The following is a 20402-nucleotide window of genomic DNA, read 5'->3' as shown; positions in this document are numbered from 1 at the left end:
GATTCAGAGACCCAGGATGCCTCAGGTATCATTTTCTGCAACATGAAAATTGGGGGCCGGATATGGTGGACCATCCTGTCTGGCCCTAGGGAGTACAGAGGAGGCCCCTTGAGCCAGGCTTTCGTCTCACGACAACCTTGTTCACAGCTGAGTGGGGAATGGAGTGCCACAGAGCTGGTCAGTGGCTGGACAGAGATCTTTGAGAAGATAGGCATCCCAGAGGCCCTGGAATCCAGTGAGGACATCATGGCTCAAGTCCTTGGAACCAAAACAGTTAAGTGCAGTGGCACCAGGAGGGTGGGAAGAGGGAGGAGGGAGAACTGTTGGAGAGCTACATCAGGCTTTGCCCCCACACAGGATACTTACCTGAATTAGATGGGACTTTTCTGTAGTATTGTCATAGACAGATGCTCATTTATTTATCCAACAAACCATTACAGTGTGTGCCAAGACTGGGGGGAGGGGGGCGGGTCATACATGATGAAGGTTCCAGTGCTGGTTCCACAGCACAGGAAGAAATTTGGTTTGAGCTGGATACCATTGCTTCATTCCTGTCATCCTAGCTAGGGAGGCTGAGATAGGAGGATTGAGGCTTAAGGCCCAGGCAGAAAAGCCTGTAAGACTCTTATCTCCAACTGACTACCAAAAAGAAAATGCCAGAAGTGGATGAGTAGCTCAAGCTGTAGACTGTTGGCCTTGAGCAAAAAGGCTCAGGGACAGCACCCAGGCTCTGAGTTCGTGCCCAGGAGTAACACAAAGAAAGGAAAGAGAAAGAGAGGAGGGAAGGATGGAGGGAGAAAAGGAGGAAAGGAAAGAAGAAGGGAGCATGCAAGCCATGGTTTGGAGTCCCTGGATCAAGGGAGCCAATCATTCATAATCTCTGTGGGGACAGTTTCAGAGCCTAAAGCTAGTGTGTAGGACCAAGCCACTGAACCTTTCATGAAATCAGCAACTTCAGGATATCCAAATCTGAGTGGTTGCTGACTGCGGAGGGAAACAGCCTCGGGTAGACCCTAGGGCTCAGGGTGGGTCACAGAGCTTCAATCTCTCCTAACTCACTGAGTTTATTTTCTGGTCAGATAAGAAGAAACTGTCCCAGGGCTAGGGAGGTGTAGGGTGAGGGACTGGAAAGACGGGGGTGGCAAGGGATAAGCAGGAAGATGAAGAGGGAGGACAATCCCAGATCCAGTGTGTCAGGCCATTGGAGCCATGACCTCAACTGACACCTAGACCATCAGTGATAGAATCTTCAACCCAGCCACATGGCTATTAAAAGTCCTGGCACTCTGGGTTCACCGTTGACAACCTGGCTGTCATCCATTGTAGGATGACTGTGCAGTACATCCTTGGGGACTGGCACTTTTGCTGGCTCAATCTGAAGGTGACACCCCCAGTGTTCATTCCTCAACCAGAGACAGAGGTAAGCGTGCTACTGGAACAGGACACCCAGGGAATGAGGGCGAGAGTCAGACCCGTGTTGCCACCAGACTTCCTCTAGGGGACTCTAGGGCCCCATGACTGCCATCCTCAGAGGTAGAGGTGGGTATCTTTGCTGACTCAGACTTTAGTCTAGATGGCAGATGTGCTAGGGGCCGACTGAAGGTCAAGGCTAGTGGGAAAACAGGAGGCACTGGTTCTGAGCAGGGTTGTTTTTTGAGGATACTCACAACCCAGGAACATTCCTGAGATGGATCAGCCCTTTTCTCCTCCCTGAGAGAGAGGGACCTAGAGCCCTCCAGTCTGCATCCTTTGGATGAGAAATTCATTCATTCCCATATCCTTTGTTTGGATAACTTGATCTCACCTGACTGCCCAGTGTCAAGGCAGGACAGTGAGAGATCTTGAGTCCTTGATGAGGTAACGGGATCATCAGTATGAGATTGTACTTGAATGTCCTGACTTGGTGCATGGTCAGTCCCATCTCAGCCTGTCATGATCTAAGACATAGAATCTAGAGACTCAGAGCAGGGTGGGGTCTATTCTGTGAGTCTGGAATATTATGTGTGAGCTTTGAGCTCCCGTGTGCTCACCTGCTTCCTTTTCTTGGGTGGCTCTATGCTAGAAAAAGTTTAAAACTAGGCCCTGGGTCCCATGCCTTGTTTCATGCTCAAAGCTAGCACTCTACCATTTGAGCCAAAGCTCCACTTGCAAGGTTTTTGGGTGTTTAATTGGAGATAAGAGTTCTGAATGACTTTGATGCCAAGGGTGGCATCCAACTGCAGTCCTCAGATCTCAGTCTCCTGAGGGGATAGGATGACAGGCATAGAAAAGCATCTTTGGCCAGGTGCCAGTGGCTCATGGCTGTCATCCTAAATACTCAGCAGCTGAATCTTAGGATCACAGGTAAAAGCTAGCTTGGGCAGGAAAGACCCTCAGACTCTTCTCTCCAATAAAACACCAGAAAACTGGAACTGCTGCTGTGGCTCAAGAAGTACAGTGCTGGACTTGAGCTGAAGACCTCAGGGATAGCACCCAGGCCCAGAGTTCAAGCCCTACAACCAACAAAAAGAAACAAAGTAAAACATCTGTGCCTGCAAAGACAGTGGAGGTGTGTTTGTGTGTATGTGTGTGTGTGTGTGTGTGTATGTGGGTGGGTGGGTGGGTGGTGGTGGTGGTAGATATTTAGCGCCCTGCTCAATCATCATTTTAGATGCATTGTCCCAAACTCTTAGTTCACGGCAGCCGATTCTTTTTTTTTTTTTTAATTTTATTTTATTTTATTTATTTTATTTGAGAACATACTGTACAGAGGGGTTACAATTACATGGGCAGGATACGGCAGCCGATTCTTGACCACAAGTGAAGCTCTGGGTTGGATGTCGACCATCGGACCTCAGTCTCCTCATGGGACAGTTGTGAGTAAATAAGGGACTAATACAGAGGGATCTCTGGAGCAGGGCCAGGCACAGAGGGAGCAGGTGTCAGATACAGTTCTCAACAATTCTGTGAGCATATGACAGGAAGTTGCCAGGAAAGGGCTCATATGGAGTCTGTTATTAATCATGTGACAGGTGTGGGATTATGAAACAAAACGTGGCTGTCTTTCATCATTACCCTGACCCCATGAGGAAGGGATCCTTTACTCTATTCATTTTTCCAGCTGGGGAAAATGAGTCATGGAGAAGCCAGGTGACCTACTCATGACCTCTAGCTGACAGGAATCTTGGCCTGATATCTCTGCCATGCTTCCTAGGACAGTGGGTATTATTCAGTCCACTTCTTGTGGTGGGAAGTCCACTTCTTGTCATTTTTGGGGATTGAATTCTGGGCCTGGATGCTATCCCTGAGCTCTTCAGAACAAGACTAGTACTCTACCCCCTGATCCACAGCGTCACTTCCGGGTTTCTGTTGGTTCTTTGAGGATAAGAGTCTCACAGTCATTCCTCCCAAGCCAGCTATGAACCACGATCTTCACATCTCAGCCTCCTGTGTAGGTAGGATTATAGGTCTGAACCTCCAGCACCTGGCTTAAGTGTAATTCTGGACCTCTGTCTCTCTCTCTCTCTCCCTCTTCGTCTGTCTGTCTGTCTGTCTGTCTCTCTCTCTCCCTCTTTCTTTCTCTCTCTCAGGAATTGGTTGAATGAGTGCTGGAAGAGGTGGCCCAGCATCCCCATGTGGCTGGAACCCAAGGTGGCCCTCTCATTCTGGAGTTGGGCTGTGGGTCAGGAGCTGTTTTGCTCAGCCTGTTGAACCAGCCCCTTGAGATAAGCCCCTCTGTGCCCTGGCTAGACCATGAGGGTTATTCACATTGTCCATCCCATGAGTCCTTCCCCACATCCCTCTGCTACACCGTTGAAGGAATGTGGATGAGAAGGTGTCACCTTGTCCCCCTGCCAAGCACAATCCCGGGCCTCTGACCTATACCCCCACCTATCTGACAAGACCCTGGCTATAAGACAATAAAAACACTCCATATGTACTACCCTTTGCTGGGGAGTGTCGTTTCGGTTAGGGGGGCGGGGTTCAGAGGAAAGACCCCAGACCTGACACCTCCCGGTGGGACATTTGTTCTAGTGACAGAGCCACGTCATTGTTGTGGATAAGGAAGAACCCTCCATCAGACTGACCCAGAACAATGCTCAAAGATAGGTAGGCTGTTGAAGTATCAAACCCACTTATGTCTGCTTCCTACTCCCAACAAGGAGGTGTAGTTAGGGTGGCCCGGCCCTGGGCTTAAGGAATTATAAATGGATGGTGGTGGTCAAGAGCTCATGGCTCCCACCCACCATCCTGGCTCTTTGGGAGGCTGAGGTCTGATGGTTGTGACTCAGAGCAGCCCGGGCTGGAAAGTCCAGGAGATTCTTATCTCCCATAAACCACCTTCCTCCCCAAACCCACACACAAAAAAGCCAGATGTGGTGCTGTGGCTCAACTGGTAGAGCCTCAGCCTTGAACAAAAGAAGCTCAGGGATAACACCCAAGCCCTGAATCCAAGCCCTAAGACTAACACAATCATAAAATAAATGAATAGTGTACATCTTTCATCTGACTACCAAGAAAGATGTATTCAGTTTTCTCAATGGTACATGTAGCCAAAGTTAAGGGGCTCCCTTTCATGTTCCCCTAACCCTCTCCTCTTCTTTATCTGTACAGACTTTATCTGTTGCAGGACAGAATTCGGATCATCCCCCTGGATGTGACCTTAGGTATCCTCCCTCATCCACCTTCCTTGGGGTCAGGATCCTGGGTGCACTGCCTGCTGGGAGGAGGAGGCATCACAGAGATGAGGGTAGGTATCCCCAACACTCATACACAAACACCCCTAAGCCAACTCAGACTAGCTTTTTCCAAAGACACTTTATCTTCTTGGATTAACTGACCTAGGAGAGGAATTTGATGCCCTGTAATGATTATTTTAACTTGGGCTTGCTAGTTGACAGGAGATAAACGGGAGCAAAAAAAAACGAAAAGTCTTTGGTGCCCATCACCTGGGGTTTGGGCTCATGCCTGTCATCCTGGCTACTCGGGATGCTGAGATCTGAGGATCACAGTTTGAAGCCAGCCATAAGCTGGAAAGCCCATGAAAATCTACTCTCCACGGAACCACGAAAAAGCCAGAAGTGGATCTGTGGCTCAAGTTTTAGACCACCAGCCTTGAGCAATAAAACTCAGAAAGACAGCTCCCAGATCCTGAGTTCAAGCCCACACAAAGAAATGGCCCTGTCTTTTTGCCCACAGATTGCCCAGGCTTTCAGCCCCCTCTCACAGATTGTGATACAACACCTGCCCCTGGGTGGTTTATGAGCTCCTTCACAAATCCAGTGGTGGAATCCAAGCCTTCCCCTTCATGCATTCTCAAGCAGCACTGGCAGGAAGGCAGAGCCTGACAAGGCTGGCAGCCTGCACAGCGGAGAGGCTCCAGCTTTTCCAAGGTGATCAGAAAGGGCTTCTTGGAGACAGCACTTGAAAAGGGGGTATTGCTTAACAAGGAGGCTCTGAAGGAAGCACAGAGAGCAAAGGTGCTGCAGATGATGGGCAACATAGCAGAGCGTGTTCATGTACAGCCAGGGCTGCTGGTGAGAGACTTGGTATAGTTGTGCGAGACTGTCCCAAGACAGGCCTGAGGGATCACAGAAGAACAGCTATCCAGCGCTGGGATTTTGTCTTAGAGGTGGCGGGCTCGCCTAGCACACAGGAAAGCATGGGATCGATTCCTAGGTCCTGAATACACAGAAAAATCTGGAAGTAGCATGGTGGCTCAGGTGAAAGAGCACTGCCCTGGAGACAAAGCAAGTCAGGGACAGTGCAGGGTCATGAGGTCAGGCCCCAGGGCTGTCACCATAAAACAGTTCTCCCAGTGACCTTTGTGACAGGTGGATGGCTATGAACTGAATCTCTTAGTAGTTCCATCTGTGCTTTGTGTCCCTTTGACAGAGGGGAGTTGGACAGTCCTTCTGCCCTGGGCACCCCTGGGCCCGGTTATCAGCAACCCTCCCAATGTCTTCCACCAGGACATGGAGCAGCTGGCCCCAGAAGTCCTCAGGTATCGGTTGGGTGGGGCAGGGGGACATAGGGCAGGCCCCAGAACTCTTGGTGGGTCTGATCTGCCATGGAAGATCAGACAATCCGGAGGAGGCAGATGGGAGGATAGAGGGGGTTAGTGATGTGGAGGGGGCCCTTTAATTCCCACGCCTCCACCCATATTCTAGCCTCCCTTTGCTGTCCCTGAGGGAGGTAGATTGGTGTCTAGGTGGTAGTGTCTAGAGAAGGACTAGGTGGAAATTCTGAAGGACTAGACACGTTAAACCATGATCCGGTGGCTCATGCCTGTCATCCCACACCTGTCATCCTGGCCACTAGGGAGGCTGAGATCCAGAGGATCTCATTTCCCAGCCCAGGCAGGAAAGTCCCACCAGAGCCTCATCTCCAATCTCCAACTGGAAGTGGCACTGTGGCTCAAGTGGTAGAGCACTGGCCTTGAGGAAAATTAGATATCAGGGACAGTACCCAAGCCCTGAGTTCAAGCCTCTCAACCAAAAAACAAGAACAAAAACAAAAACAAAAAACCAAACAAGAAAGAAAGACACCCCTTCCTTGTTTGCAAGAGATAGTGAAGTAGTAGGGTTGCTGTGGTTGTGAGACCAGATGCTGGCCTCACTGTACAGACATTCCTACTAACTCCCCAGGTTTACCCCAATGTGAAGCCATAGCAGGGTGGGTGGTGCCTTACCAAGAACTCCAGAGGTTGTGGCTTGTCGCAGGCAGGGAGTGGGTGAATGGGAGGAGTGGTGGGATGGTAGTGTCAATTATATGCTCTCCATCCATGGAAGAATGGTTGTGCATGCTAGTGACTGTCTGAAGTGCAGGGTTACATGTGTTTTGTGTTTTGATGAGTTGGGTTTTCCCTTGCAGAGGAGGCTACAATGCTTGATAAGAAATGTACTCCTTATCTTGCCCATGTAATTGTAACCCTTCTGTACATTATTTTCACAATAAAAAAAGAAAGACAGAAAAGAGTTGTATAAAAAAATAGATGGGTGTAGCCAGGCGCTAACAGTAGCTCATAATTGTCATCCTAGCTACTCAGGAGACTGAGATCTGAGGATCACAGTTCAAAGCCAGCTTGGGCAGGAAAGTCTGTGAGACTTTATCTCCAATGAACCACCAGAAAATTGGATGTGGTGCTGTGGCTCCAGTAGTAGAGCGCACACTTTCATCTGAAGAGCTGAGGGCCTGCTGGCAGGCCCAAAGTTCAAACCCCATAACCTACAACCAAACAAAAGGTATCTGAATTTTCGGCATAACAGTGTGTACAGTAGAAATGCCATGATGTGTTGTGAACCATTTCAGACATGTGAGAGGCTCTGAGTTTTGTCTGCAGTTGGTCTGATGATGGTAGTGCCATCATCTCTGGGGTGGAATATTCAGGGTGCTCAGGGACTGCTGAGGCTTTGGGCTACCACTGTGTGTGTCTGTGTGTTTGTGTGTGTGTCTGTGTGTGTCTGTGTCTGTGTGTTTGGATGTAGAAGACCTGGGCCTTGAACTCAGGGTCTAGGAGAAGTTCCTATGCTTCTGCGCTCAAAGCTAGTGCTCTGACACTTGAGGTACAGCTCCATTTCTGGCTGTTTGGTGGTTCATGTGAGATAAGAGCCTCACAGACATTTCTGTGCTGGCTGGCTTTGACCTCAGCCTCCTGAGTAGCTAGGATGCAATGTGTGAGACACCAGTGCCATATTTGTGTGTGTGTGTATGTGTGTGTGTGTGTGTGTGTGTGTGTGTGTGTTTGTGTTTTCCTCATCTTTCTCTGTCCCCTTCCTCGGTGCCTGTCTGCCTCTTTCTGACCTTGGATGGTGCCCCTCCTCCACACCGACCTTGCCTTTAGCCTCCTATCTGGGTCTACAATGAGTCCTAAATTGCCAGAGACCTGAGTTCAAGCTTTTCTTTGGGGCCCAAGTCAGGCTGTCCATGTCTCTGGCCGCCTGCAGGGTATTCTGGGTCAGCCGGGCCAGCTGCAATAAAGTCTTGCCTGTCTCTGGGTGGGGAACTCAGACATGGGATGTCCTGCCCTTTTCCTCAGCTAGACCTCTGGCTGCATGTCCCTCTCAGCAGGCTGGCAGTGGAGTGGGGGAAGGGGGTTGCTGGTGGCTCTGGCCAACTCCAGCTTGATAGCGGACTGAAGGCCGCCCAAGCAAGGAGGATTCTGGGCTACATTGGAGGTGAGGCCAAGGTGGCTTGGAAGTGTCTGTTGGTGTCTAGGAAATGTCCAGGTACTTTATCGCAGGCAAGTCTATCTTCCAGCTCCAGCTGGGTCTCTAATTCTGGATGCCCACAATACAGAGGCACAGACTTTAGATTCCAGGGTCAGGGAATTGGGGGTGGAGAGACTGCTATGACCAATACCTCAATGTTCTGGAGCATTAGCCTGATGAGCTTCACCAGCCCTACAAAACAGGGAACATTGTGATTTTGCAAATGTGCTTAGATGTAGCAAGCTTCCCAAAACCTGGGGAGGCACTGTTGCCAATAGTGAAACATTCCTTAGGTTCAGCTCCCTAGTTGTTGTCTGCCAGAAGGAATCTTGAATTAATTGTAGTAGTTTGTTTCAACACTGGAACATAGTCTAACAAAGACAGGATAAGTGCAGGGAACTTGGCCTGCCACGGGAGGTGGCACAAATGAAGGCTTCCTGTCAAAACAGAGCACTGGGAAGAGAGATATCTTGGGGTACAAAGAGGCCTTTTTCTCCTGGTCTTCAGAGCCTGCCCACTCATCATCACTAGTTGGCCTGGATAGATTTGTTACAGAGCCCTACAGGAGTGAGGCTTTTTGTCTGCCTGTTCCAACAAAGAGACAGACTTCCTCCAGCAACCTGGGGTGTGGAGAAACCCTCAGGCTACACTGGGAACAGGGAGGGGAGCCCTGGAACATGCACTGTCTTGAAAGCACCCTCTGTGCTATGAAATCCTTCTATTCAAAGCAAATTTCCTAGCTGGGTGCCTGTCTTCACAGTGACTCTGGATGTTCACCAATAGAAATATATTCACACATACACAGATACATGGAGTTACTGGCTCTATTTTTTTTTTTTTTGGTTCAGGTCCTGAGGCTTGAACTGTGAACTTAGACATTGTCCCTGAGCTTATTTTGGACAAGGAAGCACTTTATTGTGCCTTAAACCATGATACATCATTAAATGAAGGCATAATTTAATAACTAACAATTATTAGTAATATATTACATGTAATTTAATGATATATAGACATCTCACATTCTATAAATATATTTATATATTTAAATATACACTGGAATATACATATACATCTCTCTCTCACTCTCTATGCATATATATGCATTTGCAGCAATTTACGCATCTATCTATTTAAATATTGGCCATTCCTGGAGCTTAAACTTAGATCCTGGGAACTCCCTGGTAGTGAATTTATTTGAGGCTGCTGTGCTTACATTGATCCCTTGATGAATTGGGCATTCCAGGCCCTGAGTTCAAATCTCAGCAGTGTCAAAGACAATAGGTGGATTAAGCAGCCAATATTGACCTGTTCTGCTGTCTGTGAAAATATTGTTTCCTAGGTTAAATATGTAATACCTATACAAATACATACATATGATGTACTTTATAAATGTAGATAAATATTATTTTGCCAGTCCTGGGGCTAGAATTCATGTCCTGGGAAATGCTTTTGACTTTTTTTTTATTCAAGGAGGGTGAGCTTCCACTTCACCCACAGCAACATAGAGTTACCCAGGCCTTGATTTCAAATCCCAGGTATGGCAGATATAATGTCTCAAATTCCAAGCCAGAACCTTAATTTTTTTGTGTGTGTGGGGGGGGCAGGCACAGGGTTTGAACTCAGGTCCTCACAACTCTGCCTCAGCCTTGATTATCTTAGGCTGGGGTGCAGCTTTTACACCTACAGATGATCCAGGGATCCTAGGACCCAATTTCAACTCCCAGCACTGGCCAAAAAACAAACAAACAAACAAAATGGAAGAGGAAAAACCAGAAAGTTTTACACAACAGTTTTACCTTTGTTTCTTTTGCACAGTTACCATCCTGGGTCTCACTGACTTGGCTTGAAAATTGTACGACTTTGCATGGCTGAGGCTGGTGGGCTGTCAGTGAAGCCTGAGGTTAACCCAGACACCTGGGCCCTGAGTTCAATCCTGCGACTGCCACATACACATGTCTGAAGGTCCTAGGAAACTGGTTCCTATCTCTAGGAACACTAATAGAATATTTGAAATGTACTAATTGAATTACTATTTAACTAGTCTTTCTAATGTAAGATTGTATGCATTAAATATAGGTCATTGATTAATTTAATTAATACTTTATTAAGTCTTCTATTGTGATTAATTAATGGAGGAATAATTTTAGACCAAATAATTAGTAGTAACAGAATATACAAAAGTAAGATATAGACATCACTCTTTATATAGAGTTTTACACTAGAATCTACATAAATGTCTATCTGTCTGTCTCTCTTTGTATTCTTTTATAGATGTATATACATATGTAAATAGGCACACACTGCATTTTACACATCTATGTGTTCATATATTGGCCACTCCTAGGGTCAAATTTGACTGACAACTTTATTTGCATCAGACTGGTGTGCTAATATTGACCCACTCCCCATTCATGAAGTGGGCTTCCTAGGCCCTGAGTTCAAATCACAGAACTGCCAAAAACTTAAGTAATCCTGGTGGAAGAAGCCAAATGTCCCATTTGTTTTCCTTATTGGTGAAAGTCCTGGGTCTCAGGAATGATGTATAGTACATTGGCAAATCTATGTCCTATGTAATAAGATATAAAAAAGATTAAGTGTGTAATCATACTCAGTAAAATACATAAGAAATAAATAAAACACAAAATAAAATGAATAACCACACTAACGGCAATATGCAGTAAACATGTGTATGTAAATATGAATCCTGTATTTAAAATGCATAAGAATAATATGTTTGCAAGAGCTAGGACTTGAATTCAGGCCTTGGGAACAGGCCTGACTTTCTTGTCTACCAGCACGGTGTGCTTCCCCTTCTCCCACAGTGCTGTAGATGTACCTAGGCCCTGAGTTCAAATCCCAGGACTGGCATAAAAAATGGCATGAATAACAAACCTGAAGTAGAGGGCTGGGAATGTGCCTTAGTGATACAGTGCTTTGCATCTATGAAACCCTGGACTTGATTTCTCAGGAACACATCACTAGAAAAAAGCCTGAAGTGGCTCTGTGGCTCAAGTGGGAGAGGGCTATTCTTGTACAAGAGAAATTAGGTACAGTGCTCAGGTCCTCTGAGTTCAAACTCCAGGACTGGTGCATGTGTGCACATGCACGCATATGTACACGCACGCACACACACACACACACACACACACACACACACACACAGACCAGAAGTAAAGCTGTGACACAAAATGTTAGAGCACTGGACTCCTGCGCTGAGCTCATGGTCAGCACCCAGGCCCTGTGTTCAACCTCAAAACCTTGCCACCCAGGGCTCAACTAGGAGAGGTCAAATGTTTCAAAACCTAATGTGCTTCAGCAGTCCTAGATGACAGGAAGCATGGTGAAATCAGACATGTGCTTGGATTTCCAAAGCTTCCGGAATCCTAGCAGAGGCATCATAGGCCCGTCATCACCCTCAATGAAACATTTCTTGAGGTTAAGTGCCCTAGTTGTCTGCGAGAAGGATGCCTGAATTATATTGAGCACTGTATCTGAACACCAGAATATAGTCTCACAAAGGCAGGATAAGTGCTGGGAACTTGGCTGCCAAAGGAGGTGGCCCAAATGAAGACTTCCTCTCAACAAGGAGCACTGGGGAAAGAGATAGCTTGGAGTACAAAGAGGACTTTTTGTCCTGACCTTCAGAGCCCATCCACACTCACTCTCACTAATTGGCCCAGATGAAGTTGTCTGTTACACAGCTGTACAGGACTGAGGCGAACTGTGAGGGGAGATCAGGAACATGCACTGTCATGAAAGCAGTCTCTGTGTTATGAAATCATTGTATTGAAAACAAATTTTCTAGCTTGGTGCCTTTCATCATAGCTACTCTGGAGCTTCACCTATAGGAATACATCCACACATACACAAAGACATGGAAGCAGGTCCTGGGGTTGAACTATGAGCATAGGCATTGTCCCTGAGTTACTTTTGCCAAGGGTATTGCATTAACCTTGAGCCACAGCCCCACTTCTGGGTTTTCTGTGATCTCTTAGAAATAACAGTGTAATGGACTTTCCTATGCTGGCGGCATTCAAACTCAGATTCTCTACATCTCAGCCTCCTGAGGAGCTGGGATTACAGTCAGCAGCCACTGGCACCTGTCTTTCTTTTCTTCTTCATTTTTTTAATTTGGACAATCTGACTACTTAACAGCATCATTCCAATGCTTTGAATTTATAAGTAAACTACCTAATGTTCTTTATAGGTGCTTTCTCTGAGAAGGATTTTCTCTCCTCCTCTTCTCCTCTGGTCACAGGTTTGAAGCCAAAAGTGAGAAATGAGTGTCATATTATTTTGGCAGCAAATGTCCACAGGATATGCCAGTTCAGTCACTTAGCATTGAGCTGTATTGACTTTACTCTCTCAGGATGAGAGGACCAAAAGCTGGAGTGATCCTCATACTGTCTGAATTGCTCCTTAGGCCTATAAAATTATCTAATATTTATGAATGTTTTGTGTCTCCAACCTTAAGTATCTAGAACACACTAGAAGCATCTTCATGTTTCCCTTTTGCTCTAGTACCTCTTGAGATTTAGACTAAGGGTTTGTGTGGAGCAGATCCTCGGCGAATCCCTGAGGAAAGCCACTTGAAGTCTCCTCAGGAGATCTCTGTTCAAAGCCAGCCGGAGCAGGAAAGTCTGCAAGACTCTTATTTCCAATAAACCACCAGAAAACCAGAAGTGAATAAGAGGCCCAGAGGGTAGAGCTCCAGCTTTGAGAAAGAAAGCCGAACAGGAGATACAAGCCAGACCAGGCAGGAAAGCCTGGCAGGTGCTTATGTCCAATTAACCCAGATGGCTGGAAGTGGAGCTGTGGCAGTGGTATAGTCTCAGCATTGAGCAAAGCAGCTGAGGAACACATAGGGCCCTGAGTTTAAGCGCTGGGATGGCTACCATAAAAATTTAAAAAGAGAAGGCCAAATTTAAGTGTCAGTGTCCTACCTACTTATGTGTGTATATTACCTCGCTGAGTGCAAACAGATTGTATGCAATGCTTCTCCTTTTATGTACAGATTTATTTTTCAGATAGGTTTGTTGCACATATTGCATCATTCTCTTATTTTCAGGCCCATGGCTTTTCTCTTCCAGAGTTCCAGGGCTGTGTCTTACATGATGCACACTAAAGATCTCAGCAGCCTTTATTTACATTTTATTATGAGGCCAAGGCAGGAGCAGTCACAAATCAGGCAGGAGAAGAGAAGATGAGGGTTTTTGAAATAACCGGTATTCAGAAAATTAAACTTGGGGGATGTAAAATGGTAGCATACTTAGGTAGAAACTACCATTAAGAAAAAGATGAGAGGGATAGGAATGTGAATTAGCGAGAGAGTGCTTGCCTGACATGCAAGAAGCCCTGAGTTTGAGCTCTGTAGCACATGCACAGAAAAAGCCAGAATTGGTGCTGTGGCTCAAGTAGTAGAGTGCTAGAGACAGTGCCTAGGCCTTGAGTTCAACTCAAGCACAAGTAACTTCTCATCACCAAGGGAAACCCAGGAAGCTCTTGAACAGCTGCCCTTTCAGAAGTAGAAGTCAGAGTGTCATAGACATTTCTGCCCTGGATGGCTTCACCCTGTGATCCTCAGACCTCAGCCTCCTGAGCTAGGGGATGGGCCTTAGCTACTGGTGCTCTGCTAGGTCAGAAGTGTAATGACATTGACAATACAAGTCAACTGCTTATCACAAAAGGCTGGGGGAACATATTAAGCCTTTCAACAATGGACCTTTCAGAACCCTGTAGGACACAAGGTTATAATGCTAGATTCTGAGAGGCTGGGCATATGGATCTGCTAAACTTGAACCTTGAGCTCTAACTCCAATTCTGGTGTATATCCGCTTTCATTTTTGCAGAAAATGTTCTCCTAATTAGCAAATAGGAAAAGTACTTTGATTAACCTTCACTTTTTTCCCATTGTGTGTCTAGAACTCAAGCCTGGGCACTGTGCCTGAGCCCTTCCTCTCAAGGCGAACACTCTACCACTTGAGCCACAGAGCCACATGGGGTCTTTTGGTGGTTCATTGGTGATGAGAGTCCAACAGGCTTCCCTTGCCTAGGCTGTCTTTGAACTGTGGTCTTCGGATCTCAGCCTCCTGAGAGAAGGGTCCCAGGTGTGAGCTATTGGCATCTGGCCTATTGTTTTTGCCATTGCTGGGGCTTAAACTTAGGGCCTGGGTACTGTATCTGTGCTTCTTTTTCTCAAGGCTAGTGCTCTACCACTTGAGCACTCCACAGCTTCTGGCTTTTTCTGAGTATGTGGCACTGAGGATTCAAACCCTGGCATTCATGCATGCTGAGTGAGCTCTCTATCACTAAGCCACATTCCCAGTCCCACCCTTACAATATTATCCCTCAACTTGCCTATCCTCAAGGAAAGACTTCTGAGTATAAATCATCTAAAGAAATCCCTATAGGAAGTTGTTAAAGGTAAGCAAGACACAGCTCATATTTGGGAGAGACTCTAAACATGTGAAAACTGTGACAAATGCCTCCATTTAATTATATATCATGTTTCAACACTTAATAAAGTATTAATGAAAAATGAGTCAATGTCCTAAATTGATGTGTATAATTTTATAATAGATGTGCAAAATGTAATAACTGTTATGTGTATAATAACACTAATACAATAATAAAAAATCATAGTTTGTAATAAACTTACACATGTAATATGTAACATATATTACACATGTACATAAATATTATTTTCCATTGTAGGGAATTAATTCAGGCCCTGGGAACTCTACTCTGAATTTCTTTTCCTCAAGGACAGTGAGCTTCCCCTTCACCTACGATGCACAAGAGTTACCCAGATGGTGAGATCAAATCCCAGCAGTGGTAGAAATACTAGCCCCAGTTCCAAGACAGTGACTTAATTTTTTTAATAGAAGCAGTTATTTTTATTCAGTTCCATACTGAACATTTTAAAAACAGCAGTGTATAAATTTGTATATCTATTCAAACATCCTTCCCTTACCTGCAAAGTGCTTCTCTGAGCTCTAAATTCTTTCCTTTTTTGTACATTTTTTGTTGTAAAAATGTGGTATAGAGGGGTTACAGTTACATGAGCAAAGTAATGAGTACATTTACTATTGAGCATTGTTGCCTCCTCCTTTGTTTTCCTCTTGCCATCCCTTCCTCCCACCTCCACAGTTATTCCTCCACCCCCCAGCTGAGGTCAGTGACTTAATTTTTTGTTTTTGGCTTGGCACAGGATTTGAACTCAAGTAGTAGAAACTCTGCACCTTCCCTCACATTGCTACAGATTTACCAAGATCCTGAGTTCAAATCCCAGGCTAGGAAAGTAAACTGGCAGAAATTCCAAACCAGGGGGATTTTTTTCAATTTAGTTAAATAATTAATTAATTTTTTTGTTCTTTTTTTTTTTTTTTGCCAACCATGGAGCTTGAACTCAGGCCGTGCAACTCTACCTCAGCTTCGATTTCCTTAGACTGGGCTGCAGCCTCTCACCCATAGTCAATCGTGGGATCCTAGGCCCAGAGGGCTTGCACAGGAAGAAAAATAAAGTGGGACAGCACAAAAAGTGGCGAACTGCAGAAGACTGGGGGTTTACATTATTTTTTTCTTTGCAGGGTGACCATCCTGAGTCTGAATGACATGGCTGCAAAGTGGAGCTGAGCTGCTATTCCTGAAGGCTGGTGGGCCATCAGGGAAGCCATAGGCGAAACCTGCCAACATAGGCCATGGGTTAAAAATCTAAGTCCTGACACCTACCAATGGCAGGACATCCCAAGAGACTCATTCCTATGCATAGAAATACTGATTGAAAGAATAGTTCGTGCCATCAGTTGAGTCTAAAAGTGGATGTAATAATCCTAGGATGCTGATTGATTTTAATTGATAGTTTATTAAACATGAAAAGAATAATATTACTACAAAGGCAGTATAATAAATACCTAAGAGTTGGTAGGAATGTAGTAGGCATCATTCAGTCAGATAGATGGCTCTGGCACTCTAACAATATGTATTAATTGTATACCACCCTCTGCCAATCCATGTATCACTGTTTTGGCCAAACCTGGGGCTCCATCTCAGTGCCTGGGAACCACCTCACAGCTTCATTAGCTAGAGGCTACTGTGTTCCCTCTTACCCATTCATGAATTGGGCCTGCTAGGCCCCGAGTTCGGATCACAGCACTACCAAATTTTTAATCTTGGAGTAAGAAGCCGAGTGTGACACATGCTTTCCTTTTCTGGGAGAGTCCTGGGTGTCAGGCATGATAGTGAACACATCTACAAATCTAGATGCTATGTGATAGGAAGTAAACAATGGAATAAACAGTATAGGTGTCATCAGAGTCAATAAAATAAATGGAAAATAAATGAATAAAACAAGAAATGAAATGAATAACCATACCAAACATGATATTGTCTGACTATATGGAAGTATAAATCCTGTCTTTAAAATGTAAATAAAATGTATATAAGGAGTATGTTTTGCAGGACTGAGGCTTGAATTCAGGCCTAGGGAACAGACCTGACTTTCTTGGCTTCAAGTATGGTGTGATATCCCTAGCCCGACAGTGTTGCCTATTTAGCCAGACCTTGAGTTCAAATCCCAGGCCTGGCAGAAAAAATGGCACGAATTGCAAAACAAGGAGATAAATAATAGTTTGTTAAATTTTTTTAATTGTTTAATTTTTTAATTGTTTTACTTTTTTAATTTAATTTTTTTGTTTGTTTTTGGCCATGCACATGGCTTGAACTCAGATTGTGACAGCTCTGTCAATCGTGACAGCTCTGTCGCAGCTTCCATCACATTAGCCTGGGGTGCAGCCTCCAGAACCAAAGCCGATCCTGGAATCCTAAGACCCGATGTCTGACAGGAAAACAAAATGAAAATGACACTAAAACAAGCCATGAGCCGCACATGGTAGGCGGTTTCTTGGCTTTGGTTCCTTGCACGGTGACCATCCTAGGTCTGAGTGTCATGGATGCCACGCACATGTGACCTGTCATTGCTGAAGGCTGGCAGACTGTCAGGAAAGCCATACACCAACCCCGCAACACAGTCCCTGAGTTTAAATCCTGGTCCTGACACCTACCAATGGCAGGAGATCCCAAGAGACTCCTGCCTGTGCATAGAAATTCCGATGGAATGGTATTCAACTCATGATTGAATAGTTCGTGCAGCTGTCTTTACTCATGATTGAATAGTTCGTGCAGCAATAATCCTAGGACGCTGATTGAACTCAATGAATGGTTAATTAAGCATGAAAAGAATAATATTCCGTCTACCTCACCACAAGATTTTTTCATTGCAACTATAAGTCAACATGGGAGCACTTTGGTAATCAGCTAATTATTAAAGGAAATAGACTGCCCAGGATTTTGACATGAAGCAGAAATGTTGATCCTGGGCACGAGTTAAAGATGACCTGCTGATATTCTTTCAACAGACACAATATTTGAGTTGATCCCTATGGAGAGACTCAGGGAGATTTCATATGCTGAGGAACTTACTCATTTCCCTTCTTTTCTAACCCTGAAGTTTGGTTTCCTTTGAAATGGTGTTGCTTTTTTTCAACAAATAAAAGAAATGAAATGTAAAAAAAAAAAAAAAAAAAAAAAAAAAAAAAAAAGAATAATATTCCTTCAATAGAGGCATAATAACTACCTAAGACTTGGTAGGAACGTAGCAGATGTCACTGAATACTAGATACCCAGCTCTGGCACTCTGTACTAATATGCATTTATTGGTGTACTACCACCTGCCTATCCATGTATGGCTATTTTGGCCACCCCTGGCGCTCGATCTCAGAGCCTGCCAAAAATTTCATCCTGGAGTAAGAAGCCAAGTGTGAAACCTATTTTCCTTTTCTGTGAGATTGCGGGGTGTCAGGCATGATGGAGAACAAGTCTACAAATCTAAACGCTATGTGATAGGGTGTAAACAGTGTAATACATGGTTAGGTGTCATCATAGTCAATAAAATAAATGGTACATAAACGAATAAACCAAAAAGTACAATGAATGACCACAGCAAACATAATATAGTCTGAACACCTTTCTTGAAGTTCAATCCTATCTTTAAAATACATGTAAGGACTACGTTTTCCAGGGTTGGGGCCTGAATTCAGGCCTAGGGAAGAGACCTGACTTTCTGATCTTCAAACATAGAGAGCTTCCCCTTGACCCAGAGTGCAACAGAGTTGCCCAGAGCCTGAGTTCAAATCCCAGGCCCTGCAGACAAAAAATAGCATACATTCCAAGCCAGGGAGCTTCATTAGCATTTTTCATATTTTTTTAAAGTTCACTTGGCCTTTATTTGATACATTTTGATTGTATAACAAGAGAGTTTTTCAAAAAGGGGTTTAAATGTTTACATTTCAGCATAGCACATTGGTGTTTCCATTTTGACCATCTGCCATGAAGAGTGAGAATGAAAATGAGTACATCATTCCTCCCTAGAGGGACAGTTGATGTTATTTCTATTTAGAGTTATTTCTATAACTATAAACTCTCTGCAATTGTATCGTATGAGTTTTCCTCAGTGCCTACCACAAAATACACTAGGGGAGTCCTCATACCACAAATAAATAAATAAAACCTCACTTCTCTGAGGACAGTAGGTACTTGTAAGCATTATGGGAATAAAGTGAATTTTAAAATGAGAAACTGAAACATTGGGACTGGGATGTAGCTCAGTAGTGGAGTGCTTAAAGAGCATAAGACCCTGGAAGAAAAGGAAGACAAGTTTCCTAAAGCTCAGAAAGTTAGAATTTTATGATCTGTATGAACAAACTTCTTTCTTTCTTTTTTCTTTTTTTTGTCGGTGGTAGGGCTTGAACTCTGGGCTTGGCTGCCTGCCTTAGCTCTTCAACTCATGGCAAGTGCTCTACGGCTTTAGCCACAGTGCCATTTTCGGTTTGTTGGAGATATGCCACAATGCTGTTTCCGGTTTATTGGAGGTAAGAGTCCCATGGACTTTCCTTTCCAGGATGGCTTTGAACCGCCATCCTCAGATCTCAGCCTCCTGAGTAGATAGGATTATAGGCGTGAGCAACCGACACCTAGCCCATGAACAAATTTATTAAAGATTGATTCTGAGGAATGAAAGTTGGAATACACTTTTAATATAAATAATTTATAATGCCATTGTTAAGGTACTAATTCAGAAGTATTTTTTCATTGGCTGGTTTCTTAGTTTATTTAAAGATATATATACATACATTTTTAATATATCTACATATATATTATTAAAACATAGCTTTGAAGTGCACCTAAAAGCATATGTGCTCATGTAAATTATACAACTGCACAAGATTGATTTTTTATTTTCAGTTTGTTGGTACGATAAATTAGGTGGGATGTGTGTACTGTTATTTTGTTCTCTGTTTTTGGAGGATTTCTCTCTGCTTTCTTCCCCTACCCCCCTCTCGCTGCACTCAAATTGAGCTTGTTCTTTCTTGGCTTGATTGTTCATAGCTGATTTTCTATCACTTTAGCCATACCTGTAGCCTGGCTTTTTGCCAGTTAATTGGAGATGTCATCTCTCAGGCTTTTCTGCCTGGATTGGCTTTGAAACTTCATCTTCCAGTTCTCACCTCTTGAGTAGCTGGGATTGCAGATGTGAGCCACTGGGGTGCCTAGGGATGAATTCGAATTTGATTTGTGTATTCTTCCTGTTTTTCTAAGCATGGGATCATCTACTATAGAATTTCTGTGAATATCTTGGGTCTGAAGTAAGATATATAATACATATGCTAATCTGTATAGTTCTCATAAGATGTAATCAATTTAATACATGTTATAAGTGTAATAATAGTCAATATAAATAAAGAATGAATAGTGCAAAAAATAAAATAAATACACAGGCAAATAATATGCGGTAAACATAAGTATGTAGATATTACTCATTATTTCAAATGTGGATGAATATTACTTTAACAGGGCTGGGGATTGAATTCAGGCCTAGGGAACAGGCCTGAATTGCTTGTCTTCAAAGACGGTGAGTTTCCCCATCCTCCATAGTGCATTAGAGTTACCCAGACTCTGAGTTCAAATCCCAGGCCTGACAGGAAAAAAAAAGGCACAAATGTCAAGCTGGGGAGCTTCATTAGTATTTTTACAATTTTTTGTGGTGGGGCTTGAGCTCTGGCCTTGGGCACTGTCCCTGCGCTCTTCAGCTGAAGGCAAGTGCACTACCGTTTGAGCCACAGCACCACTTCTGGTTTTCTAGTGCTTTATTGGAGA

The sequence above is a fragment of the Dipodomys spectabilis genome, unplaced genomic scaffold (genome assembly GCF_019054845.1).
Source record: "Dipodomys spectabilis isolate Male_0828 unplaced genomic scaffold, ASM1905484v1 ptg000278l, whole genome shotgun sequence".
Lineage (NCBI taxonomy): Eukaryota > Metazoa > Chordata > Mammalia > Rodentia > Heteromyidae > Dipodomys > Dipodomys spectabilis.
The sequence above is the reverse complement of the archived record's forward strand: the minus strand, read 5'-3'. Positions refer to the sequence as shown.